The sequence below is a fragment of the Euprymna scolopes genome, chromosome 14 (assembly GCF_053919585.1).
Source record: "Euprymna scolopes isolate OS-2025 chromosome 14, ASM5391958v1, whole genome shotgun sequence".
NCBI lineage: Eukaryota > Metazoa > Mollusca > Cephalopoda > Sepiida > Sepiolidae > Euprymna > Euprymna scolopes.
In genome coordinates, this window is record NC_136495.1 from 60,719,353 (window position 1) to 60,741,915 (window position 22,563).

Here is a 22,563-nt window from a genome sequence, read left to right on the forward strand (position 1 = left end):
GGTTTTCAAAGTCCTTGGAAGTAACAGTGTTAGTTAATCAGAAGACTCCGCTGAATTATGTTCCTTAACTCAATCTATTGTGATCTTTCATATTTTTTTTTAAACTATGTTAACATTTACTCATTTTCTTTTCCATGTTTTATTTAAATCATTACATGTGAAAATTCATTTTTTTCACTGTTAGCATTCATTGATTTTCTTTTCCATTTATCTAACCATACATTCGATTTCATATCCATTTATTTAATTGATTTTACTTTATTATATTTTACAAAATATTTTACATTCAATACTAATTATTTCTTTAAAAATGTTTCTGTGAAGAAATATTTTTAAAAAATATGTAAATAAACATTTATTTTACAAGTAAAACATCAGTTTACGGATATTCTTCTCTCTATATTTTATATATAAAAAAAAAGTAAATTTTTTCCCTATAGAAAAAAAAGAACAAACATTATAGCAATACAAATACATGGATGCCACATATAAATTCACTATGGTCACACTATCTGCCAATACCTGGCGTAGCTTTTACAGATATTAACAATCGATTTTATTCATTATCATAAGATCCTATATTTCGAACAAGAGTCACTATCAAATAAGTCATATGTACAGGTGATAGCATGCTACTTACTCATTATTTTCTCCTCAAACTTTACTCAACAAAACCAGGAACTTATATACATTTGCCACATTTTTCCACACCTTTTAACTTCGCTTTTTTTTGAGTAACCTACATAAAATACAAACTCCTCTTATCCAGTCAATTTGATTGGCTATTCACATATGTTTATCAGATTTATTGAATATTGGGTTAAGGGATTTTCGAACAGTTAAAAACACCTGTTAATAACAAAACAACATGCCGTCCTCCAATAATCCCGTCACATAAAAACATAATCGGTTAGCAAAAACTTTGCATGAAAATCGATGAAGGTATTGGATATCATACCCTCCCCCCAGAAAAACACACACACAAAAAAAAGTACAAACACACTTTTGTGCAGTCAGCAGCAAGAATAAAGGTAGATTTAACACATTTCAGATGGCTTTCATTTTTTTCTCTAGCCTTTTCTTCTTCTTGGCCTTCTTCTTTGCATTCTTTTTTGGGTTTTCCCATATTGTCAATGATGTCATTTTTGATTATTTCAGAGGCGGGTAATATTTTAACAATTGAATTCTACAAACATTTGCGATAAAGTGAAACAAAATAATGCACTTAAATTATATTCTATGCTGTCCAAAATTTTATGCAATCTTAGATTTTGCACATATTGTCCCCTATAGAAATAGTGACAACAATGCCATTATTTAATCGAGGGTGAAGAAGTCGATGACTTCCATTCATTTCATTCTCACAACATTTCCAAGTTTCAAATATCACAAAAAATAAACATCCTATTTTGGTCACAAAAATTATTTAATGTATGTAATTGTATAATGTATGGTACACATTATATGGGCTATATTCATGCTCTTCATGTAATTTTAATATAAGTTAATATTATCATAACTTTTGTACCATTCAAAAGAAGAAGCCTAAAATAAACTGGTAGTAATCAAACAAAATATTCCCCAGCATAGCAAAATAATGAAAATGCAAGACTAAAATTGTTTACATTATCGATAAAACAACATTCCTATGTTGTAATCATTTCAAAATCATAAACATGTGTTTAATAAATCTAACAAAAATCAACTAATGACCAGATTTTTACAAAATTTTCGATACTTATATTTAATTTATATTTTTAAAGCAATTTTTGCCAAATATATGAGAATAAATATTTTTTTGTAGGTTCTCTACCCGATATTTCGTGTTATGAAAAGTAAACAATAAATTTAGGTTGAACAAAATTCCGACATTTTATAAAGCTGAAAAATTTAAATTAATTGAAAATATTTTTTATATATATATGTATAAACACCCCATTTTTATTTCACTTACCTTGAAGTTGTAAAGAAAAAATTAGACATAAAATCAACGTAATGTCTAAAAAAAAAAAAAACTCAGCATTTTTTCCTCATTAATATATAATTAATTAAATTATAAAAAAGTAAATAAACTTCTAAAAAATAATTAATTTTCAGGTACTTGTGCAGAATTGGAACCAGACATAACTCACCATCTTCTCAGCTTTGCTCAGAACATGACGCCATGTGCTCAGGTTTCATTGTAATCTGACATTAAGACGCCAATCAATGTGCGGCAAAGGAGCAGACGATCTTTGGGGAAAATATTGATTTAAATTCCAATATTCTGTGATGAGAAGTTTTAAATATGTAATTTTAGGTAACGATTTTAAAAAAATATATGTATATATTTTAACATTATATAAAAATGACTATTGTCAATTTTAAAATAGTAAATTCAACCACAGCCTAAAATTATTTTAATCATTAAAGGATTTTCATTTGAAGTGGGTGCTGTAATACTCACCAGAGTAGCATGTGTCCACGTATGTGTGCATTGCGTGGATGTGTGTGCGAGCGGTGGCGTGACGGAGGAGGGGTGGACTTGGCGCAGGGAAGTGTTGGGTGGGAAAAGAGAAAAAAAGATGGTGCCTGGTGTTTTATAAACTGTGGTCTTGCCAGATTGTAAGAAAAACAGAGGGCACACATGCAAATGAGACAGGGTGAAAAACTGCATAAAAAGCAAGCTTGAGTGAGAGGAGGGAACAGTGTTGTTTACAGTCACAAGGTTATTGTATTACTATTGCGAGCGTTGGTGATGATTGAAGTTGAATTCGATACAAGCTATCTCGGCTATTGCTGGGAAAAATGACCGACTCAAAGTTTGATCTGAAACTGATTCCAGAGTTTGATGGGTTCACATCTCTCGTTGACTGGGTTGAGAGGGTCGAGTTGACCTGCAATCGCTGTGAGGTAAAGAGAGTGCACACTGTGATTCCCCTGAGATTGGCTGGAGGCGCTCTGAGTGTGTATCAGCAACTTAGTGCCACCAAGAAGGCTGATGTGACTGCTATAAAAAATGCACTGTACAAGGCATTTGCAATGGATCCTTGCACGGCTTATAAAAGATTCGCCTCCAGGAAGCTCATGCCGGGAGACACCATGGATGTGTTCTTTGCGGAATTGAAGAAACTTTCTGTGCTATTTGGCAATGGAGTGTCGGAGAAGATATTGGCATATGCATTTGTGGCTGGCCTTCCCACCTGTGTTAAGCAATTGTTGGGAGCCTCTACCAGTGTGTCCGCAACACCTATGGAGCACTTGATGGAACACGCCCGAGGTATCATCAGAGATGAGGAGGAGCTGGGGGAACCAGTTGTGATGGCGACAAAGGCAGCCCAGAACGAGGCCGGAGAGATTCCCAGTCTGAACCCCGCGACTAATAGAAGATGTTACCGATGTGATTTTGCTAGAAGCTGCACTGACAAAAGGCAAGGGCGACTGTGCTGTTTCCAATGTGGCGACATAGGGCACCTAACCTAAGACTGTGTGGGAAACACGTCAGGGGGCAGGATGTCCGTGCCGCCCCGGTCCCCAGACAAGATCTAAGTGACGCGCAACCTACGATAACTGTGTATGTGAACCGAGTGCCCTGCTCAGCTCTTCTTGACTCCGGCTGCTCACAGAATATGGACTGTGCTGAAATGATAACGTTATTATTTATAAACCTAGTCTTAGGTTATTGTATTACTATTGCGAGCGTTGGTGACAATTGAAGTTGAATTCAATACAAGTGCAACTGGAATTTAGCACCTATTTTCCAAATAATGTATGGAGGCCTCTATAATTAATAAAATGAACACAATAAACAACTGCAAAAAAAAAATGTTACTTTCATTATTTATTTTTAGCATCTTTCACCATCCATAAAAATTACACACAACTTAATTTACACGCAATAAGATATCAAAGATTCTGCATAAAAATTTGGCAACTTGACACAAAAAAGGTTATACCAAATGTTCTTACCAACATGCAGAATACGGACTGTGCTGAAATGATAACGATATTATTTATAAACCTAGTCTTAGCATGGGAGACACCTAACAATTTAATAAACAATAAATATTGTATAAAGCTTAATTTAATTTGAACATCATATCTAAAATATAGCACGGTCTGTATTCTCCAAAAGTACAAAAACACATTGCAATATAATATCTACAGCAATGTAGCAAATGAGTATTAAGTAGAACAAAGAATAGGGTACCCTTTGCTTTATACAGGATTAGAACATAACACTAGTCATGGCTGCCACTTACTGACAGTGACAGAGAGCTGTTAAAGCAACCACTGCCCAGAAGTAAATGCCTCAAGGCAGTAGTGCCCACCAGTGATAGTAACCACCTTAAAAGAGCACTAACCCCCAGTTACCGCCAATAACAGTCATAATTGTCACTGGATGACAGTGCTCGTCACAGGATGACAGTGCCTGATAATTGAAGACATGCGATTTTATAAACAGTGCTCACCATTGTCATTCAGTAATAGCCATTGAAAACAGACAATTTAATTTTGGAGCAGTCATAAGTAAATACCCTAAATCAACACTAATCGCCAATAACCACCAGTGCCGATAATTGAAGAAAGGCAAGTAAACACAAGTAACTGCCTGAGAATGCCACCAAATGCCTAAAAACATTGCTGACCACAAGTGCTCCCCACTGACATCCAGTGATAGCTAATTTCATTTTGGAGCTGTCCAATTTAGGCTGATACTAGTCATGGATGCCAGAAACGGTGACATAGTGACTTCCAGTACACGCAAGTACCCGCCCTAAAACAACACTAATCGCTAATAATCATCAATGTCAATGACAGCAAGTGGTTTTTGTTAGCTGCCACTGCCAGACAATGCCTGGCAGTGGAAGCCAGATGATTTCATTTTGGCTACTAGCAACCACAACCACCTCTTTGGGTTAAGATTTTTTAGCAGTTTATCTATAGTCAATAATTTATGTGACTCACATGATAAAGCACTAGATAATCATAGTTTCATTTGTTTTCAAGAGGGGGGGGGGTCCTTTACTGAATCTGTTCTGGCTTTGTGTCATATTTCCACCAGGCAATACTGGTACATGGATTCTGTTAGTTTTTTTTTTTTTTTTTTTTAATATAGGGGGAATTCTGGACAAGAACCAGATTTTGTAATCGAATAGTATCCCATTTGAGAGAAGTTTTTCTGAAATGGCAAAGATGCATTTAAAAGAAGATAAATATATTATCTTCAAAAGATTCACCAAATACACAGGGTGATCGCTAGAAAAGATGGAAACTTATCAAAAGTTAATTTACAAAAGAATAAGTTGGTGCTTGTCTAGAATTAGCCTTAAATTATTAAAAAACAAAAATAAAGAAAAATCTATATTATCTAAGTATTCATGATGGAAAGAAAATAGTGTATGCCAAAAATCACATGAATTGATCAAGTAGTTTTACTTTTAAATAAGAAAATCCAATTTTATGGTGAAACTATAAGACGATTTTGTGACACCATATTGAAAACAGTCTGAAAGAAGAAGAGCGATAACTCCAAATAATTCAAATTTGAGAGATTTTAAAAGGCCATTCTTAACACTGGGAAGGAGGAGCCATTGGAAAAGACTCAAATTTCCTTAAAAATTATTTTATTTATAAAATAAAACTACTTAATCAATTTATGTGATTTTTTACATATGATATCTTTCTGTCACACGTATGTACATCATACAGATTTTTCTTTACTTTTGTTTTTTAATATAGAAGGATTTCTCAACAAGGACCAATAATTTTTATAAAGTTTTTCAATTATATTATATTCACAGATGCTTAAAAATGTTGTTTGTATAAATTGAAAACATGAACAAGTCAGACACAATAAAATTTACAACCTTAAATTTCCTGCTTTTTGAGCGATTACCATGTATAATTGGGTTCATCTCCAGAATTGCCTCTATACTAAGAAACAAAAATAAAGAAAAATCTGTAAGATGTACATACTTGTAACAAAACAAAAATGTTATATTCCAAAAATCATAAATTGATCAAGTAGTTTTATTTTTATAAAGACAATCATTTTTAAGCAATTAATGTGAATTTATAGGCATTACAACATAAATCTAGTATGAATTATTGTTGAGTTATCTCCTTTTGTTTCTAGAGATATTTTTCAAAATCATGGGCAAGACAATAATTCGGTTACACATATAATTTTATTTTCTTATTTAAATATAAATCTACTTGACCAATTTACATAATTTTTGGAATATATTTTTGTTTTGTCATGAGTATGTACATCATACAGCTATTTCTCTATTTTTTTAACAGGGGGGAACTCTGGAAAGAACCTATAGTTGTTTAACAACTCTGAGGCTATATTAGGAAAAGAGAATAATTAAAAAATTTTTTTACTCCTAAACAAATATTAAGTCCTTACTCAGAAAATCAATTCCAAATTCATTTGTTTTTGCAGTTTAAAAATTATGCGAATGTAATATTTTTAAGAAAAGACAACGAACATCCATTTCTCATATTCAAAATGACTTTATCGAGTTCTCGTTAACATGTTGACAAAAAAGAGGAATGAAATAGAATGGTGTTAGTAAATGGTTGTGTATTTTAAGGCATATCAACCCTTTTCGGGTTAATGCAAGGTCCGGTCATTGTGATGAATTTTTAAGCTTCAAGTTCTTTATATTTTGAAATATTTATTTAGTTTGGTTTGGTTGCTTTTCTTGGAAGAATCTGAGCCAACATTATGTTATAAGTTAAGCATTTCTTTCGAGGGAAATTTTTTTATTCATATGAAGTTTCCCTAAAAAAATGTGGTGCCTGTTAAGGTATAGTCGACAAATTAATTTGTTAAATATATTGTTTTACGCAAGCAATATTATGTACTAAATTGTCATGTTGAAAATAGTAATATATTCAAAAATTACGAAAATCCATCAAGTAGAACAACCGCTATTGTGTTTTTTAATAATAAAAAAAGAAGGGGGGTGAGGGTGGGGTTGTATTACTATACACATAGATTCGAAAAAGTTGTCAAAAAACAAATATATAACAAATAAATGTTATCAAAGGCAAGATAAGTTACTTTTCTACCTAACTGGATAATTTTTTAGTGTTTTTATTTAATGTAACATACTTATTCAGCTCGAAAAACATACAGTGTTTACCGATGTATTCGAAAATTAAAAATGGCGCCGGATTCTCTGTTGAACATGGTAAGTTTGGGAAAATAAGTTAAAAATAAAAAATTATACAAAATACCGTTAGAAACTTGCACAATATATGTTACCGTGACATAGGCTGACATATATTCGGTGTGTTTTTAAAAGTATTTTGCATAGTGTTTATTTTTTAACTAATTTTCCCAAATTTACCGCGGTCAACAGAGAGTTTGGCGCCATTTTAAATTTTCCAATACATCGGTAACTGATTAAACATGATACATTAAATAAAAACACTAAAATCTTATGCAGTTAGGTAGAAAAGTAACTTATCTTGCCTTTGATAACATTTATTTGTTATATATTTGTTTTTTTGACAACTTTTTCGAATGTATGAGTATATCAGACAATTGCTATTTAATTTGGGCAATCCCCTTTTTATGGGGAGCTGGTTACCCCCCACCTCCAACATCTTGGGAAAATAAAAATAAAAAAAGCGTTCCGACAGTAAATAAAATACTATCCTGCAGTCAAAGTTGACCTCATTAAAACGGGCACCTGCCAATTCTAAATAATTAAATAAATTCAAACGTGTTTCCGTTAGTATTTCACAGTGGCCCAATGGTTCACGTTGCATCTTTTTTTTTTTCACACTTTAATTTCCAATAGGTTCGATCCTCATACTTACCTACCAAAACTTTTTTTTTAAATTTACCCCCCCCCCCGGAGTTTTGATTTACCCAAAACCGCACACACCTACAAACACTCGGGCAATGCCGGGTACTCCCTACAAGTCTAAAATATTTATTTCGGAGTTATGCCCTCTGTTTTTAGCCTCCTACTGCCTACCTTTATAAAGTCTAAGAAAAATGCGATTTTACCCAATTTTCTGTAAAAATTGCTTTTAACTATAAATAAATTTCTACTTGATTTTTCATAATTTTTGGTTGGTTGGTTGTTTTTGTTTTACGGCATATCAACTCTTTTCAGGTTATTTAATGCCGAATCTAAAGATTCCGAAGAAAAATTTTTTAATAGAATATATTTGTTGTACCTAACAGGTACTACCACTCCGAGTCAGAGTGGACCTGGGAGCAATGGCAATTAAAGAGTGGCTCCACACTCCCCAAAGCCCGCAAGCTGGGGTCTCACCACTGGATATAGTTTAAGGTCATATCCAGGACCCATAATTTTTGGATATATTACTATTATCAATACGACAATTAAGTACATAATATTGTTTTTACTTAAAACAACACATTAAAAAAACCAAAAAAAAAAAACCGCACCAAAAATACTTTTCTCAAACGGCAAACTGCTTTGAAAGAGTGGATCCGTTGGCACCAAAGTGAAAAGAGTCTAGGTCATTTCTAAAATGGCCTTTTCTCTGTTGACTGCGGCATGTTGCTATTACTGTGCAGTTGGTTGGTTGGTTGGTTGTTTTTGTTTTACGGCATATCAACCCTTTTCAGGTTATTTAATACCGAATCCAAAGATTTTGAAGAAAAAATTTTTAATAGAATATATTTGTTGTTTTCAAGTCGGTTTTTATTTAACCCATAGTTGGAACCCTAACAGGTGCTACCACTCCGGGTCAGAGTGGACCTGGGAGCAATGGTAATTAAAGGGTGGCTCCACACTCCCCAAAGCCCGCAAACTGGGGCCTCACCACTGGATATAGTTTAAGGTCATATCCAGGACCATGCAGTTCTAGGAGATCAACTCTCCCAGGCTTTGCCTTCTCTCTTTGAGAAGGGGTTAGTTTATAGTTAATCACCTGAGGCGTCCCTACTAAGGAATGCTGACAGGGGTGCTCAAGCAGTTTTTGCAAAGTCAGTATCCTCTTTCAATTCCACTTTCCAGCCCTTGTGTCACATCTTCCTATTGTGAGAAGGAGATAAATAAATTACAATTTATTTCTACAACATTTTTGGTACTCATGCAGAGAGTGATCCATGCTGAAATAATGTTATTATTTAAAAACCCGTTCTTAACATGTGGAGGGGAGTGTGTTTTGCACCTATTCTGTACTTTAACCTTACAATTGAATAAAAAAAAAACATAAAACTTTAATTAAACTTGAAAATATGATTTAAAAAATAGCGCAGATCACTCTCTGCATTAGCACCACATATTTCCCGATTCTCTCTGAAGCTGAAATAATATGGCACAAGTGATAGGGGCACGGTCAGTTAAGCAACTGTTGATTTTAGAAATTATGTTTTATAAGCAGTCATTAGCTGTTAATGTTATTCACAGATGGATTGGCATTTGCCAAGCTTTAAAGGCTTCTACAAATACATAGTGGGCTTAATTGGGGGCGGGGGGGGGGGGGTCAAGCGGACATTTACCTATGTATACCTATAATGTAAGTAGTTATGCTTTTTTAGCTCTTTGAGTTCATTTTTGACATCAAATAGGGTGGTATACCATGGTAGGATGTTGAAAGTTGATATTCAACATAAAAATTGTTCTTTTTAAGAGTCCACGGACCAAAACATCATAAATTTGCTGACAGACAAAATTTAGGCATTTACGGACAAACTTTAAATGCCTGTATCTTTAAAACTATTCAAGCTAAGATACTGCATGAAATAAGCTTTTCAAATATTCAGTTAGAATGAGAAACTACACTACTAAAAGGTAACACAATGAACAAACTAGCTTATTAATTCAATGTATCAGATAACTGATCATGCATCATCATTAGTCAAAAAGCACAACAAAGACTCATATTCACTATTGCAACCATGGATTGCAGTTGTAAGCTGCTCACAATTTCTAATGCTGTGACCTAATGACTTGCGATGTCTGCAGTTTAAGCATTCTCTTGTCTTCATAACAATAGGATCACTCATCCCAGAGTCTGTTAATACAATCTGATAGATTGTCAAATTGTTTTTTTTTTTTAAATTCAATTTTCACCCCAAACAAGGCACAGTGGCACTTTGAAGTAGGGGGCTACTATCGGGGACATAAGTTGCAGGGGTATTATGAAGGGAGATGAGTAGCAAGATGTCTGTTCACATTACACTTGAACTTCTGCATGTCAGTACAGTTGGGAAAGCAGAATCCCAAAATCTAGCAGTTCTGGGAAAGAAACTATATAGGGATCTCTACTGTGAAGGGGTGGGATTTGGCTGCTTATCGGGTTTGTCAGGGGTATTCACGTCGAGGGGGTACAAGTGCTTGTAGTTCGTCAGAGCATTCACCATTAAAAGTACTTGTAGAACAGGCAGAGGGATGCAACATTTTGTTGATGAGACAGAGACTGAAGCCTAGATGACAGTTCAGGATCTATCAGGTTGGCGACTCTCTTTTGAACCCTGTCCAGGAGCGAGAGACAAGTAGTAGATGCACCAGCCCAAATGTGACAACAGTGCTCCATACATGGGCGAATGGTAGCCTTATAGAGGTACAAGATACTTTCATGCATAAGTAGTTTTCTAGCACAGTAGAGAGAGCCTACCTTCCTCGCAGCAGCCTTGGCAATGTTCTCAATGTATCTATTCCAGTTCATGTTCCCTATAAAAGTTAGGCCGAGGAGTTTAAAGGAAGTACTTTCGGGTAATGTGTTCTTGGCCATTGCTATTGGTGGTAGGGAAGGTTTTTTGTAATTATTGAAGGAGACAAGATTAGTCTTGGCAGCATTGAATGTGACCATCCATTTTTGTCCCCATTCCACTACAGATTTGAGGTCATCTTCTAATGTTTCTGCCATTTCCTTGGATATCTGTTCATTTGTTTCCCCCTCATGCCTGTTATAGAGACTGATGTCATCATCAAATATACTCATCTCCGAAACAATTTTATCAGGGAGGTCATTTATGAATATCAGGAATAATAAAGGTCCAAGGATAGATCCCCGAGGTACTCCCACAATTATATCATATTGTTTAGATGTACAACTGTCAAGGACAACCTGGATTTTTCTCTTAAGAAGCTTTCAAGACTTGTTTATCTGATACTGACATAGGAACTTGTTATTTGCCTCAATGCCAGATTTTGTATAGTTGAGCAAACTAATGTTGCCATTTGCTGCAATTAACTCAGCCCTAAAACATGAGCACTTGGAGTGATATCAATCCATGGAATCGAACCAACATGGGGATATGTGGCATGACAAAATTCTTTGAACTCGTCAATTTTAACTTTCCTATCTGAGTTAATGATGGTTAAAATGACAGCCATGTGCAGTACCAGTTGATCAATCTTGGCTCTTAATTCACTACTATTGATTTCTTGGATGAGCAGTTTTTGGTTGAGGTTGTAGAATGCTGGCAACTGAAGTGATGCAAACAATTGGGCAGACGTAAGTTGCAAGCACTGGAGGCAATGGTACGTCACATCACTGTATGGAGTTGCAAGTTTTTGTACTGTTGGCCTCCGCTCCTTCTTAAATTTCAACAGTTTGTTGTTTGTACGCTGGAAGAACATCAGCTCCAGCATCTTTCAGGAGTAAAGGAATGTCTGTGTAAATCCGTTTGGTCATTTTGCCACTCTCGTAGATGGCAAATGCAACCTCCAATGAAACATGTCGGTCTAAGATGAACTCATTGTGTAGGATAAAGTATCCCACTTTAACAACCTCTTTGTTTTGAAGATATTTGTTCTTCAGACCGAAGGCAAACATTTTGGTGGTGGTGGTGGGGGGGTGTTCTGTGCTTGAGCAGCAGCTTTGGCCGAATCCATATAGCTTGGATGAGACCTGTTTCACAACTTCATCGAAGTCTGACTCTTTGTCGAATCGAGATCTCTTGCAGTTTATTCCTGAAAGATGCTGGAGCTGATGTTCTTCTATAGTCTCTTAGTCATTGGCGTTGTTGACGGTCACTGACTTCCTCCAGAGGACGCTTTGCCTTCGGTACATAGGTGTGATGTTGGAGCACTACCTTTTCATCAAATGACCTGGATGAATTGAGCACGGAACGATTCTTATTTTGTTGCTGCTAAAAGTCTCTTAGAGATCTCTTGCCGTTCTTAAAATCACAATGAGAGCAATGTTTGTCATGTCATTCATTATGATTGTGTATCGAAAATAAAATAAAATGTGAGATGTTGAAAAATTGAAAATGAGAAAAATGGAAATGTTCAATTATAATGGATAAATTTTGAAAAAAAATCAAGAATTTTTTCTGGTTTACAGCCAACATTTAACTGAAAATAGCTTTAAAAAAAGGGTAAAAATCAGGATTTTCCAGAAAATAGTTTAGTTTCATGGTTTTCTGACAACATCAAAGTAAATCTAAAGCGGTTTCACATGGACCTTGAGACATGGGAGGACGTGGCTGGGAGCAGGTTGGCATGGAGGAGCGCTGTCCACAAAGGTGCTGCGCTTTATAGTAGTGACCTAAATCAAGCTGCTGAGGATAAACACAAGCACAGAAAGGACAGATTATCAACCAGACACACCCAACCCCACCCCACCACCACTACCTTTATCTGCCCAAATTGCACAAGAAAAATTGGGTCTAGGATTGGGCTCTATGTTCACCTGAGGACCCACAGAAGCCACAACGGAGGACAGTCTTACTCGGACACGAGTGACCGTCGATGATGAAGGTTTTCTGATGCCAGATTTGGATTCTGAAAAACATAGCAAACGTGGTCTGGATGATGAAATTTTAGTAAGAATCACAATGATCTGGATTTATGGTTTAAACGGTCATTGTAGGGTGTCTAAAATTATGGAAAAATGGGCAAGTTCAAATGTTTTCAGTATGTTAGAATTAAAATGGTTCTCGAGAGTGATTTTTTTTCTCACCCAATTGGATTATGATAGCTTTCTATGTCCAGATTCTTATTTGTGAAGCATGAGAAATTTCATCTCGGGGCTTTTTTGAAATCTTTTGTTAAAATATACTGGTCAGGGGCAAAATTTGGGGCTTTTTTTATGGAAAAAAATGCTTATTTTTATGATAAATTTTGTGAAAAAATAAAAAACAGGTCAAAAACTTGTTCATATGTTCCGTTTTTTATAATGAAGTAAATTTAGGGAATCTGGCATTATCTAAGAGGCTTGTAGGACATATTTAGTGGTTTCTGGAAGAAATTTGGAGCAATTCTTCAAGTGCACCCAAATTTACTACTTGGTAAAAATCACTGTAGTCGCAATTTCGCTAAAATTAAAAATTCATGAACTTCAAACAGGCATATCTTGAGAAATAATTGAAGTTAGAAGACAAATGAGCCCATTTTTTGAAACTTCAGACTTTGAGCTATTCAAATATATAGGTTTCATAATGATTTGAGGAAGTTACTAAAAATCAATATGTCCACTTGCTAGCCCACTGTGAAATATGGTTTCTATAATTGGCACAAGTTCCACTTGCAAGTTACTACAAATGAAGAATATTCAGTTGACAATACTGCATTCATATGAACACCATTTTTTTTGTTTTTTTTTGCATCAAACATTAATATGGTTGGTTGTTTTTGTTCAATTGCATATCAATCATTTTTGGGTTATTTAATGCAATTTTGGAAAAAAGTTTTGGCATTTCTGCATGAGAGTTACATGAGGCGAATGTTTTTATTTTAGTTTCAAGAACCGCCGACAGATGTTGCTTGTCAGGGGTCGATAACTCATCCTTTTCTAAAAGTTAGTGCAAACCAAAATTATATTTTTATACAATCTTTCTGTACAAAAACAAAAAATATATTCTTAAACCTCTATAAATTTTTCATGTTTTTTAAATTATATTTTGCTACATTTTTATACAACCTTACCATTAAAAAAAAATTCTAAAAACAATCAATGTTTCATGTTTTTATCATACTCATTATTTTATTTACAGTTATGAATCACTTATTGAAAAAAAAAAAATTAATACATTAAAATTATATTTTGATACATTTTTATACAATAAATGTTTCGATTTCCACATATTTTTGTGTTATTTATTGTGTTATTATATATTTTTGCATTATGGTAAACACATGTTTATATTTGAGGTTCATATAATGCCCACTAGATGGCATTTCTCTTTCTAAGAACAGGGGTCAATAAGTCATTTCTCATGCTGATATGTAATTGTCATACAGAAGAGCCAAAGTTTTTTATATCTTCCAAATATTTATTTATTGAGTTTGGTTTAGTTGTTTTATTTTATGGCATATCAACCTCTTTTGGGTTATTTAATGCTGAATCCAATAATTTTGGAAAGCGTTTTTATGCTTGAAGTTCTTTACATCAACCAAATATTTATTCATGGTTGGTTGGTTGGTTAGTTGTTTTACGGCATATCAACCTTTTTCAGGTTATTTAATGCCGAATCTAGTTATTTTGAGGAACGATTTTTAATGGAGTATATTTTTTTTTTAAGTCAGATTCTATTTAACCCATAGTTGGGACCCTAACAGGTACTATCACTCCGGGTCAGAGTGGACCTGGGAGCAATGGCAATTAAAGGGTGGCTCCACACTCCCCAAGGCCCGCAAGGTGGGCCTCACCATCGGATATAGTTTTAGGTCATATCCAGGACCTTTATTCATGGAGTTTGGTTTGGTTGTTTTGTAAATGAAAATTATTATTTTTGTTTTTGCAGAACATGATTAAGTCTTGCAAAGGGAAAGGAACAAAACAATAACATCAATGTTTGGTGCATTTTTGATCAGGAAGCCATATTCAGACATCCTGATTTGGTAGCATCAGATGCTATTAACAGGTATTATCAATCCAGGCCAAAATGGACTTGGGAGCAATGGTAACTAAGAGGCAACTCCATATTCTCCCTCATCCTCCAAATGGCGCCTCACCACTGGATGTCTTTTATAATCTTAGGGAGATATCAATCATACCAGTTATTATAGGTGCCTCAGGGCTTATGAAAAGAACTTGAAGTCCTACATAACTAATATTCCTGGTGGACCAAGTGCAAAAGAGATCCAGACAATTGCACTTTAGGGAACAACGAGGATACTCTCGGTTGGTTTCAATAAAAAGCAGGGCAATGTTGGCAGTTGGTTCCACTGCCCCATACCCAGTGTTACAATCTTCAAAGAAAGAAAGAAAAAAAAAAAGTGGATGTACCGGCTCTGTAAGTAATGTATTTATTTGCTTCCCCACTGACCAAATTAGGCACAAGGCCGTTTTTTAATGTGGAGAGACTGGGGAAATGGGGGCCAGCTCCCCGGGGAGTAGGGGAGCTGGATAGTGACAACTGGTATGAAGGGTTTCTCCTACGTTGACCAATAACCGATTGCTACAAAAGCAATGGTCTCATATGTGGGGTTGCCCCCACATATGGTCTTTGATTGCAGTATCTGCCGGAACAGATACTACACAAAGGTGATCTGATCTTGGCCAAAAAAGCAAGCACTGGTCAAATTTAGTAAATTCACTACGCTTCACGATGTGATAAGACACTTCACTATGCCCATTTGCACGCAAACGTATCAACATGTAAGAAAAACAGGTACTTGTACAGTTTAATCAAGACATTAAAAAAAATGAAACTATTGAAAACAGGTTAAATTGTACGTATCCATTTTGAACTGAAGATCTCCGAAAAAAAATTTGGTATTATTTTAGAAAAAGCGTGAACTCGAACTAGTAGATAAAAATATATTGTTTTTGTAGATTTCCGTGTGCTAAAAAGGAATCTGAAAATCGTATCCGTCGCAAATTAATAGTTTCGGAGATATTAATATTTTTCCAATGGATTATTTTCTTTATAAAATCAGCTATAATGGCGTAAGTCGGCTGATTATGCATGTGCACAGACCGAAGAGAAATCACATTTATTTAAAAAAAAAAAAAAAATCAATCAGCATTTTATTAGTTTCCGTAAGTATAAAAAGTAAATATCACACCGCATTGTTGTATTTGTTCACGTAATTTCGGTTCTTGCTTTCACGTGCGCACGAGCGTAAAATGACTTGTCACATTGCAGAGGAATTTGTAGCGGGCATTTTCAAAACAAATGTGGTTCATTTTTGTGTGTTACGTAGTTTTTAATACTTTTTAATTGATCTAAAAATTCAGTTTTCATGAGCAGTTTACAAAAACATAACCGTTTTTCCTTAAGTAACGTGCCGAAATTTATCGGCGCCGCAGCCGCAACACCGCCAATATAAACAAAAGAATTTTTGTGAAATGTTAATCATTACTCTGCTCGATAAATTTTGGCATGTTACTTACGGAAAAACGGTTAATTAAACTGCAGAAGCATCTGTTAAGCTATACCAGTTCTATATATGATTACCCCCACCAAAAAAAAGAACAAAAAACTAAGATATGTTTTTTGTAAACTGGTCGTGAAAACTTACTAACAGCATCATTTTTACTAAAAATTAGATAAAAAATTTTTTTTTATGAAAATATTTCTTGTAATTTAAAATGTCTGCACATGCGTAGCGTAAATGAAGTCCGTGAAATAGCCTCTATGCACATGCGCAATGAGCCGACTTACGCCATTATAGTTTATTTTATAAAGAAAATAATCCATTGGAAAAATATTAATATCTCTGAAACTATTAATTTGCGACGTATATGGTTTTCAGATTCTTTTTTAGCACATCGAAATCTACAAGAAAAATTTTTTTTTTTTCTTCTAATTCGAGTTCACGCTTTTTCTAAAATTTTACCAAAAATTTCACTTAATTTGATGGAAAAATTTTTTTTTTACAGCGAACAAACACGTTTTTATGACAGCATGTTGAAGGCAGACATCTTGGATTTTTTCTTAATTTTTGTTTGAAGTTTAGGTACTCATGCAGCCGTGCTGAAATAATAACGTTATTTAAAAAGCCATTCTTAACATGGAGAGAGGAGGGTGTTTTGTACCTATTCTGTACTTTAACCTTATAATTGAATAAAAAAACATATCATAAAACTTTAATTAAACTTGGAAATACGATTTAAAAAATAACGCGGATCACTCTCTACATTAGTACCAAAGTTTAGAAACACCGCGGGAGATAACTGTAGTTAAAGCGCCGACACTCCCTTCCCATCTTTAATACTAGCTTTTCTTCCTAAAAATCGGACCTCCCCTCCCCTCCAATGTAAATAGAATTTTTGCGAAAAATTAAACAGTTCTTTTGTTTGGTAAATTGGTGGTGGTGGGGGTGTTACTTTCGGAAAAACGATAAATTAAACTACAGAAGCACCTGTTAAATGTTGTACATTGAATAGCCTCCCCCTTCAAAACAAAAAACAACGAAAAATAAAAATGCTTCTGTAAAGCATTTTAAAAAAAAAATCTTTTTTATTCAAAAACCTTGATTCCAGTAAAGCAATCGGCCCTGACGGTATTCCAATTATAGTACTCAAAAGACTTCAACCAGAACTTGCACCCATACTTACAAAACTGTTTAAACGTTGTCTTAAGGGGAATTGCTTCCCGACACCTTGGAAAATCTCATCAGTATGCCCCATATTTAAGAATTCAGGTGATCGTTCATCTCCCTCACAGTACAGGCCAATAAGTCTCCTGTGCGTCATGAGTAAGTTGCTGGAATCTGTGTTAAATAGAGAAGTAATCAACCATCTTTGCAAAAATAACCTTCTCAGTGACATGCAATATGGTTTCCGTTCTGCTAGATCTACAGCAGATGTGCTTACTGTTATATCTCATAGGATTAGCGAATCTCTCGACGGAGGCTACCTTTCTCGGGCAATTGCTCTTGACATATACAATGCCTTTGATAGAGTATGGCATAAAGGTTTACTTCACAAGATCTCTAGCTATGGTATAGCTGGAAATGTCTTCTCCATTATTAAATAATTTCTCTCTGATAGGTTCATAAGAGTAGTGGTTGATGGGCAAAAATCAGAAGCTCTTAGTATTAATGCTGGAGTCCCTCAGGGGTCCATCCTGGGTCCAACTCTCTTCCTGATCTTTATTAATGATCTTCCAAATCATATCCTTATAGCATTCGTAGACATCTCTGCTGATGACACTACTATCTATGGTAGCACATCTAAGACCGTAAATGACCAAGTTCTCTCTGATTCTCTCTCCTCTGATCTTGAACAAGTGGCACAAAGGGGAAAGAGGGTGCTTGTTACATTTAATGCATCTAAAACCAAGCTTTTATCTTTACATCATCAACGCTCTGATCCACATCTGGCATCAATTGAAATGACTTGCTCTCGTCTTGGGGAGGCCTCTAGTTTTGACAAGCTTCTGGGGTTGACCTTTACTCCTGATCTTAAATGGAACACATACATTAAATCCGTTGCCAAAGCCACTGGAAAAATGGTGGGATCCTTCTATCGATCCAGTAGATATCTCACTGCTGATGCAATTCTCTATCTATATAAGAGCCAGGTACGTCCAAGGATGGAGTACTGTTGCCACATCTGGGCAGGAGCTGCTAGAAAGGACTTATCCTGCCTTGATAGAGTTCAAAATAGACTTCGTAGCCTTGTGGGGGATGTCCCTTTCTCTTCCCTGCAACCTCTTTCTCACAGAAGAGATGTTGCGAGTTTGTCCCTGCTTTATTGTTATTTTCATGGCAAGTGCTCGGCTGAGCTTCATTCTATGGTCCCCCTTCGCCAAACTTTCACAAGAAACACTATCACTAATTTCCCCTACTCTTTATCTGTGCCTAAACCTAAACGTAGATTTCATGAGCAAAGCTTTTTTCTTAGAACTGCACGTCTATGGAATTGTCTTCCGTTTTTCTGCTTTCCAGTTGACTATAATATGGTTAAGTCTAACGTAAACAAGTTTTTGCTGAGCCGTTCCATATCTTAACAAATTTATCGAATCTCTATTACTAACGGTTTCTATATTGCTCAATTTCTACTGTACACTCTTTAATCCTTATCCTCGAATGGCATGTGGGCCTTGATAAGTGGTAATGCCTATGTAAAAAAAAAAAAAAAAAAAATTCGCTCGTGAAAACTTATATTTTTACATCAATTAAAAAGCATCAAAAACTACGTAACACAGAAAAATGAACCACATTTTTTTTTGTTTCTGAAAACTTTATTTCAAATGTCTGCTTAAAAAATTCTTCTGTGATGTGACAAGTAACCTTATTACACGCGTCCATGCGCAAACGCACCATGTAAGAATAGCATAAACGATGGCAGTAAGTTGGCACAAAATAGTGTGAGGGTTCAGGGGTTAATACCATGCAAACAGTAAATTTGCGACGGGTTTGAATATCAGATTCGTTGTCAGCAACCCCGAAAACCTATATAAAACCAAATTTTATTGGTCGGTGTTCTGTTGTAGTTAAAGTAAACATTTACCACCATAACATAAAGGTTTACTTCACAACAAAGACCAAATTTTACAATACAAGGTTTAATTGAAAAATATATTTTTAATCGGCTTTCTTTGAAGATATTCCACAAATTTAAAAGTAAATATATTTAGAACATTTAAAATTAAAAAAATATAAATTTCCCCAAATCACTTACCTATAAAAAAGAATGATCAACGGGTAATTCCATTCTTCTGAAAAAAATTTAGGTCGTAAAATTCAATTTGTAGCTAACGAAGATTATGAAATATGGCTATAAGTTGTTGGAATCCATAATTAATAAAGAAGTAGTCAATCACCTCAACAGAAACAACCTTCTTAGTGACATGCAATATGGTTTCCGTTCTGCAAGATCTACAGCAGATGTGCTAACGGTTATATCTCATAGGATTAGTGAATCTCTCGACAAAGGTTTCCTTTCTAGGGCAATTGCTCTTGACATATCGAAGGTCTTCGATAAGGTATGGCATAAGGGCCTACTTCACAAGATTTCCAGCTACGGTATCACTGGAAATGTTTTCTCAATCATTAAATAATTTCTCTCTGATAGGTTCAAGAGTAGTGGTTGATGGGCAGAAATCAGAGGCACACAGTATTAATGCTGGAGTCCCTCAGGGGTCCATCTTGGGCCCAACTCTCTTCCTGATCTACATCCATGATCTCCCAAAACACATACTTAAATCATTTGTTGACATCTATGCTGATGACATGACCATCTATGGCAACACATCAAAGGTCGTAAATGAAAAAGTTCTCTCTAATTCTCTCTCCTCTGATCTTGAGCGTGTGGTACAGTGGGGGAAGTGGTGGCTGGTCACTTTTAATGCATCTAAAACCAAGCTTTTATCTTTACATCATCAACGCTCTGATCCCCATCTGGCATCAATTGAAATGGATGGCTCTCGTCTTGGGGAGGTTCCATGTTTTGACAAGCTTCTGGGTTTGACCTTTACTCCGGATCTGAAATGGAACACATACATCAGGTCTATTGCCAAGGACGCTGGGAAAATGGTGGGATCCTTCTACCGTTCCAGAAGATATCTCACTACTGATGCAATTCTCTATCTGTATAAAAGCCAAGTACATCCAAGGATGGAGTACTGCTGCCATATCTGGGCAGGAGCTGCTAAAAACAGCCTATCCTGCCTTGACAGAGTACAAAATAGACTTCCTGGTTTAGGGGAGAATGCCCTTTTCTCTTCCCTGTAACCTCTCTCCCACAGAAGAGACGTTGCAAACCTGTCTTTGTTTTATCGTTATTTCCATGGCAGGTGCTCGTCTGAGCTCCAATCTCGTCCCCCCCCCCCTCGCCAATCTTTCACGACAAACACCCGTCTGGCTGAAACTACTATCAATAATTTTCCCCACTCTTTATCTGTGCCTAAATCCAAACGTAGATTCCATGAGCAAAGCTTTTTTCTTAGAACTGCACGCCAGTGGAACTCTCTGCCGCTTGCCTGTTTCCTACCTGACTACAACTTGGATGTCTTCAAGTCCAACAGAAACAAAATCCTGACAAACCGCCCCCTTAAGTAAGACACTCTATCAAACCTCCAATACTAATGATTACTATAATACTATCTCATTGATTACTGTACACGCAATAAACCTTATCCCTGAGTGGTCTTCGGGCCTTGATAAGTGGTGACCCCCATGTAAAAAAAAAAGAAAAAGAAAAAAAAAAGCCATTTAGGTACTTCTGCAGATTCTTAACCGGATGTAACTCAGCGTTAGCAGTGTCAGAAATTTCATGAAAACTATTGAATAATTCCACCCGCCATCTTTCAAAGCTTATAACTCCTCGAAAAATCTCATTCAAGCCCTAAGTTTTTTTTCAATTAAAGGACCAAGGTTTCATTAAAAAAAAAAAAAAAACACAAAAACAAACAACGTGTTTTTTTTTTTAAAAAAGGTTTTAAACTTCGGACTTTACAGGTAAATTTCTAAAAAACACTACAAAGCGTGCCAGAGGTTAATTGGCCAAAATGTGGTGAGACGACAACAACTATGGATGGCAGTGATGGCTGAGAATGCAGTTAGGAGATTTGAAATTCCTATCCGTCGCGGTTACCACCTGACGAAGGCCAGAGGAATTAGTTGGCCGAAACGTTGTGAATAAACAATCCAATAAAAAAAATGGAAAAACAACTAATAAACATGACACTAGTAGTTTGAAATAAAAATAAATTAATAACACTACTTTTTTTTTGTTTTTAAATTTGAATATATTATTTATTGATCTGTTATCTTCAATTTGTGATATATAAAACTTTGGTACATAAATTAATTATTTACTTTTTAATAGACATTTGAAAATGGGGGGCGTGAATTTAAAAAAAAAACGTTTGTCTAAAATATTATATTCGGTTTATTGGAAAGAACATAACATTTCATACTGACCCTGAAAATATTGTAAAAATAGAATCAATAGAAAAATTTTGATAGATTTTTAAAGTTTAAAAATTGAAAAATACTGAACTCGTAACATTCAATTAATTTCATTACTATTTTTTAAAAAATATTCCTATTACTTTTTATACAACTTTAATAGTTTATTTTGGAAGTATAATCCATAAAGAAAATAAACAGGCCCTCTTGCACTTTAGGCAACTGGAAATTATGAAGATAGAAAAGGAACAGCAGTCGTCTGACACCGGTTGAAAGAATGCAATTTGATTGGATAGAAAAATTATGACGTCATTTCTATGAAATATTGATAAAAATTGAAATTATTGTAAAAGAATTTAATAACTAAGTATTTAATAAATAATCGTATTTTTAGAATTAAACTTTTTTTTAAGTTAAGATAGAATTTAAGAATTGAAATTATTGTAAAAGAATTTAATAAGCATTTAATAATAGTATGAAAATAATTAATGTAGAAGCATTTTTAAAAGTTAGTCATTTAAGTAACAATTCGATCGCTGATTTATAGTGAACTGTTTTACTTTTATTTTAAATTTAAAAAACGTTAATTAGTTCTCCAGTTAAAATAATTTTTTAAAGTTCAGATAGAATTTAAGAATTGAAAGTATTGTAAATAAGTATCTATATATTAATATGCTTGTCCGTACGGTGTCACGTCATCATCATCGCAAACATTAATTAATGAAACGCGGCATCATCATCACAAACATTAATTAATGTGAATTATCTCCCTTTATAGTTCAATCTTTATCAGTTAAAAATCATTAAACCCTTTTATTTCCCA

General features: G+C 34.8%; 2 protein-coding genes across 4 annotated transcripts in view; one reads left to right on the forward strand and one right to left on the reverse strand.

The window, feature by feature from the left end:
• LOC145293043 (thymocyte nuclear protein 1-like) overlaps positions 1 to 22,563 on the reverse strand; it is a 177,672-nt gene that overhangs the window by 147,015 nt on the left and 8,094 nt on the right. The window contains exon 2 of one of the 2 annotated variants that reach the window (XM_080139352.1): positions 19,510 to 19,546. The exons of the other annotated variant lie outside the window; for it this stretch is intronic. The gene's annotated coding sequence lies outside the window, so the exon portion shown is untranslated. The remainder of the gene's footprint in view (positions 1 to 19,509; positions 19,547 to 22,563) is intronic. 2 annotated transcript variants of the gene reach the window in all.
• The window catches only part of LOC145293042 (leucine-rich repeat-containing protein 56-like), a 252,031-nt gene that overhangs the window by 108,290 nt on the left and 121,178 nt on the right, over positions 1 to 22,563 (forward strand). The gene's annotated exons all lie outside the window — the stretch shown is intronic.